The following is a 6,819-nucleotide window of genomic DNA, read 5'->3' on the forward strand; positions in this document are numbered from 1 at the left end:
GAGGAATAGTCACACGCGTTGGTGTGTAAGATGGCGTCTGGATTCGACATGCGTTTGCCTCAGCCACTTGACACAGCAAACCTCGCGAAGGAATGGCCCCGCTGGAAGCAAGCGTTCGCCATCTACTTGAGAGCGAACAATAAAATAGGAGAAAGTGAAGCAAACAAAATTGCAACGTTTTTGTGGCTGGTTGGACCGCGCGGAGTAGAAATTTATAATACTCTTTACCCAAATGATGGAAGCGTTGAGGATATGTTCGGACAGGATGAACCGGCTGCTGGAGGTGCTGCTGCAGGAGGTGCTGCTGCTGGAGGTGCTGCTGCTGAGGGTGCTGCTGCTGGGGGTGCTGTTGCTGGAGGTGGTGTTGGTGTTGGTGAGCAGATGAATGACCGTAATCGGAATGCTGCACGTACACTAGCAGAGGTGGTATTGGCATTTGATAATTACTGTTTGCCGCGTAGGAATGTGGCAATGGAGGCGTTCAAATTCAACTTAGTGACGCAAAAGGAGAAGCAATCTTTTGGTGACTTTGAGACGGAGCTACGTACGCAGGTACAGTATTGTGATTTCAAGTGTTCCGGTTGCCAAACGTCATACTCAAACCGCATGATTCGGGACAGGATAATTATTGGCGTGCAAAACAAGAAGCTGCAGTTGAAACTGCTGGATGGGAAGGATGACCCACTGGCGAAAGTTATTGAAATCTGCAAAATTTTTGAGGCGGCATCAGAGAACAGGCAGCTGCTCGATCGAAAAGCCGGACCGCTTGAAGTGAAGGTGGTGGAGCAGAAGCAAGCGGAAGCAGTAACGCAAGAGGTGATAGATTCAATCACTCGGAAAACCTGCTACAATTGTGGAAAGCTGTATCATCGCAATCATCGTCAAGTGTGTGCAGCATCGAAGGCCGTGTGTCACACTTGCGGAGAAGTTGGACATTTTAAAATGTGTTGCCATAAGAAGGAGAACGGTAACCGAAACAGGGTTAACCAGGCGACCCCATCCGGAGGAAGAGGAAATCGGGTCAACCAGGCGAACCCATCCGGAGGAATTGAAAGCAGGGTCAACCAGGCGACCCCATCAGGAGGATGGAAGAAATCTGTACAATCAATTAATTGGACTGACGCAGGTAAGATACGCAAGGTCGATAATGCATGTAGTGTGAAATATGACTTCCTTACCGGTTCTTACAGAGTAAGCTCTAACCTACAAGACAGCGGTCAGATACAAAGATGGAAGAAGGTTTACCATATCAATAGTTTGCCCGTTACATTTAAACTGGACACTGGTTCAGATGTGAATTGCGTTCCTCTCAGTATCTTTAAGAAAGTTGGTGGTCTCATTCGAACATTTGAGGATGGCCCTGTGTTCGATTACAGTTGTAACAGAATAAACATACATGGGAAAGCACAATTGACATGTCTCGACCCCTCAACAAATATTCCCCAGTCTGCCCAGTTCTTAGTCGTTGATGATGGATTTGAACCCCTTCTTGGATTGCAAACATGTAGTGAATTTGGCTTGATCAAACGTTTGTGCAATGTGAAGAAATTTGTTGATATTCCGAATAATAAGAATGAGTTTGTGAACCGTTTTCGTGATCTGTTCGAGGGTCTGGGTGAGTTTCCTGGAATGAATTCAATAATTCTCAAACCCAATTCGATTCCAACGTTGCATTATAAGAAACGAATTCCTCTTGCGCTGTATGATCGGGTTAGGGATGAGCTGAATGGTATGGTAGAGCAAAATGTGATCTCTTCGGTTGATTATCCCACTGATTGGGTAAGCAATATGCAGGTAGTTGAGAAACCCAATGGCAGATTGCGAATTTGTTTGGATCCCAAGCCGCTGAATATGTGTATCAAACGAGAACATTATCTGATTCCTACGCAAGAAGACCTTTTCAGCCGTTTGTCGGGAAAACATGTGTTCACGGTATTGGACTTAAGTAGTGGGTTTTGGCAAATGAAATTGGATGAACAAAGTTCAAAATTAACAACCTTCATGACGCCGTTTGGTCGTTTCCGTTGGAACAGGGTACCATTTGGCTTGAATAGTGCACCCGAGATGTTTCAACGAAGGATGGTACAAATATTTGGGGATATACCGGGTGTTGAGATCTATTTTGACGATATAGCGATTGCGGGAGTTGATGAGAAAGATCATGACTTTATTTTATCTAAAGTAGTTGAAAGAGCCCTGGAGAACAATGTTAAGTTCAATTCAGACAAGTTGCAGTATCGTCAAAATCGAGTAAAATTCATGGGACATACAATCGGAGAAGGTGAAATCTATCCATTAGACAAGGATATTCGTGCCGTAACGCAAATGCCCAAGCCAAATAACGTGTCTGATGTTTCCCGACTGCTTGGTTTGCTGAAGTATTTGGCAAAATTTATTCCCAATTTGTCCAAGCGTACATCGCATCTACGTAATCTTACTCACAATGGTGTAGAATGGAAATGGACGAACGATCATGATGAAGAATTCAGAGATCTCTGTGAGTCATTAGGAAAAGCTCCGGTTCTTGCAATTTTCGATCCCGAAAAGCCCTGTAAAGTACAAACGGACAGTTCAAAGGATGGACTAGGGTGTGTGCTATTGCAAGAAAATGGTCCCGTTGCGTTCGCATCTCGCACCTTGACCCAAAGCGAACAGAAATGGGCCCAAATAGAGAAGGAACTACTTGCTGTGGTTTTTGCTTGTTCACGGTTCCATAATTTCTTGTACGGAAGAGAATTTGTGGTCGAGTCAGATCATAAACCGCTTGAAAGTCTCATAAAGCGTGACATAGATGATGTCACACCACGATTGCAACGAATGTTTATGGCCTTGCTTAAGTACCCGGGATTGTCACTGGTGTATTTGCCGGGTAAAAGTATGCTGGTAGCAGACTGCTTGTCACGTGCTGCTTTAAAAACAACGGATGAGAGTGACTCACAACTTGAAGGTATGGTACACAGTCTGACTAAACGTGCATGTATGTCCGAAGAGAACTATGATCGCTATGTAGAAACTCTCAATAAGGATGAACGATACATGCGTATCGTAAGGTATATTCAATGTGGGTGGCCTTCGTATCACGCTTTAGATGATCTCAGTCAGCTCTTTTATAAATATCGCAATGAATTGCACTATGAAAATGGTCTATTATTCAAGAATCATAGGCTAGTCATCCCAACTGAGTTGCAGAACCTTATTTGTAAATGGCTACATGCACCACATCTTGGAATCGAGAAAACGCTTGCTAGGGCTAGGATGCAGTTTTTCTGGCCGTGTATGACAAACGATTTGAAAGAAGTAGTGGAAAGCTGCATTGTCTGTGAGAAATTCAAACGAAGCAATCAAAAGGAACCTCTTCTTCAGGACTCACTTCCTGACTATGCATTCCAAAAAGTTTCCACAGATATATTCGAGTATGGTGGACATGACTGGCTGGTAATAGTTGACGCATTTTCAGGATTCATTTGCTGTGATCAACTACAAGATAAAACAATGACAAGCGTATGTAAGTTATTTGATAATTCTTCAACTGCTACGGTTATCCCACAGAAATACGCAGTGATAACGTACCGTTCAACTCTTTGGAATGTGATAGATACGCCAACAGAAATAATATAACTCTTGAATTTTCGAGCCCACGTTATCCACAGAGTAATGGTCTTGCTGAAAAGGCTGTGGCCATTGCAAAGAATATCTTGAAAAGATGTTACGAAGCCGATGACCTTGAACAATACCAGTATCGTATTCTGGAGTACAATACGACTCCAATAGCCAGTATGCAGATGTCACCCAGTCAACTGTTCTTTGGAAGACAAGTCAAAACGCGTATGCCAATTGATGAATCTCTGTTGATTAGACTAGATGTTGACAATCCTTCAATCCGTGTGAGACTTGAGCAAAAACGTGAAACACAGAAGAGATACTATGACAGAAACGCAAAGTCTTTACCACCACTGGCTGAGGGACAGAAAGTTATGTTTAGGAAGAACTCCAAAGATTGGCGCTATGGTACCGTAATCCGAAAAGTAAATAGTCGATCTTATATTGTCAAAGATGGCTTTGGAAATCACTTTCGCCGAAATCGTCGGTTCTTGTCGCCTACTCTTAATAGCGAAGTTAATCCGGGAGAGTTGCTACTCGATGATAACATTGCTCCAAACGCAGATGGTTCCCAGTCTAAGCGGGTTGTAAGTCCTCCAATAGAAAACGTTAGCCTTGTGCCTGAAAGCAACCATCGTCCTATCCAAAGTTATGATACTACTGGCTACGGCAGTGATACAAACGAACCAGACTTTCTAGAGTTCAGTGCCTCTGAATCTGATACTGATTCATTCCGCTCATTCTCTAGTCAATCATCAAACCCACTCTCTGATCCCCCTCAAGTTACCCGCAGTGGAAGAGTAGTTGTTCCCCCGAATCGTTATGGCCAATGGCAATACTAAATTGCATTTTTCTCCCTACCGTCCCCGTCCCCTAATAATAATAATAATAATAATAATAAAAAAAGAATGCGTGTAATAAATATGCATTATTTGTCCAGTGTGTAATCCATTCTCTCATTTATTCCCTTGCTTCTTTTAACACACACATACATGCATTATCGTAGGGACACCAATGTACAGCTAAATAGTTACTGCGTCAGTCGATGAAGAAGAGCCCAACGAATAGTGTGATCTGTAATAACGTTTCATAAATAAAGCTAAAAGACTAATTAGTTGAAGATTTATTACAGCTGTAAGATTGCAAAAAGTCCTTGCAAAAGATCATTCAAAACTCTTAAAAATGAAGACGGCATTTTTACCACCGGTTGGAAACTATCGATTTTAAATTGGCTCACTACTTGACTAGCCTATTGGTCCCAATCAATTAACGAACCCCATTCTAGTCGAAATTCTAGTACTACACTATGTTTGTTTTGATTCGCTTTGAAAGATTGACAGATAAAATGAGGGGTTTGTGGATTTTCCTATGTTTCGAGGGGTGCATCGATTAGCATGGGACCGAAGAGAGTACCATAGCTGAGCCAAAATGTTTAGCACGTTTCTTCGGGTCCTACTAGCCTTAGAGTTACCTCTATGCTTTTACTATGTCTGTGGAAGTAACATTAGAAACTAAATGAAAACACACTTTCCATGTTCAAGAACCAACATAAATGAAGACCAAAATACACGTACAGTGCAAACTGGCTCTGAAAAAAGTTCAGACAACATTGAACGAATCGACTCCCATGTTTGTCTTTTTCATCAGTTGGTCGCTTAGTTCGAGATCAAGAGCACATTGCTCTCCAAACCTTGTGTTCTCAATCCCTACCCTGCCATCCATTTGTTAAATTTGTTACCCCTAACCTCGAGATAGCCGCTAGTAATCGGCCCCCGCTTTACTAACGTTAGTTTTGAGAAATTTTATAACCTAAACAATTAATATCGGCTCCGCAAAGCTACGGCAAATGAGCCTGGAAAAATAAACGCATTAAAAAAAATGACATTCATGATATTCAATATATATTATATAATCAAGCATTATCTAAGACACAGTACGGGAAAACATTTGGTGCAGTTAATAGAGCGCGTACTAATGAATATTTTTGGTCGCTATTGAAAATTTAGTCGATTGCTGAATCTATGTATGGGCCCAAATTAGGGGCATTTAGACCGACATTACATCCATTTCCCCTATGTTTTTTTATTGAATAGATTTTAAACTAACAATAATATCTTACAAGCTAAGTCAACCCCATGTGACAAATCAAAAACCGTGTAAAAAAAAAACCGCGTAAAAAAATCCGTGTAAAAAAAGACTTCAGTGTACTAGTTCAATGGAACTCAAATTTAGTTCCAAGAACCACTTTGGCCACGTTCGGACATATTCCGAGTGTCCCGGGGGAAGAAACCAATATCTGTTTATGATCAAACCCATCATGCGACACATCAAATTACATGAGAATTTAAAGACTAGTTCAATGGAATTCATATCTGATTCCAAAAACCACTTTGGCCACATCCGGACATATTCCGGGTGTTCCGGGGGAAGCAGCCAAATAGTCAAATACTAATCAATATGGGTATTTTTAGATTCGGGATGACGGCTAGGGTTCGGAAATCGATATCCGACGACATTTTGAACCCAAAGATGGCAGCTTCCGGTGTCAGAAAAAGTGGGATACTCTGTCAAATACCCATCAAAATGGGTATTTTTGGCATCGGAATGACGTCTACAGATTGGAAATCGATATTTGATGCCATTTTGAAATCAAATATGGCGGCTTCCGGTTGTATGTATGTATGTAAGGTAGCCACCATCCTTTCAAGACTTGTCTTGTATGCAGCTCCACTTAATAGCAAGATCAATTTGAGCTACCGATCTGAATTCACAATATCGCTGTATGAAGGGCCAAAAACGGAAGGGCGGACCCGTAAGCAGAGACACTTACGCGAAATCCACGGGAGTTTAAGAATCTCCTTCCAACGATACGCTCCAACAAATCGAATAACACAATTCGCGATACTTATTAAGCTTCCTACTGGATGGTTTGTTAAGAAGGGCGCGTCAATCTCCCTGAAACTGTTGGAGTAGAATTCACATCACCACAATCGAATCGGTAGGATAAAGAAAATGATAGTGTTTATTCTCTCCTAGACTCCAGCTGTCAATCATACCATCGTCCAGTTTCAGTTTGAATGATACCCTGATGCTCCCTCCTAACCCAGTATTTATTTATATAATGAAAATATATGCAATGGAGAAATAATATATCAGAACATTAAAATATGGCATAATGAAATACATTTATGTGGATAATATAGTTGCTACTGCAATGAA

Source organism: Ochlerotatus camptorhynchus, unplaced genomic scaffold (assembly GCF_037179485.1).
Source record: "Ochlerotatus camptorhynchus isolate MF236.1 unplaced genomic scaffold, CSIRO-AGI_Acam_v1.1 ptg000052l, whole genome shotgun sequence".
In the NCBI taxonomy this organism is placed as follows: Eukaryota; Metazoa; Arthropoda; class Insecta; order Diptera; family Culicidae; genus Ochlerotatus; species Ochlerotatus camptorhynchus.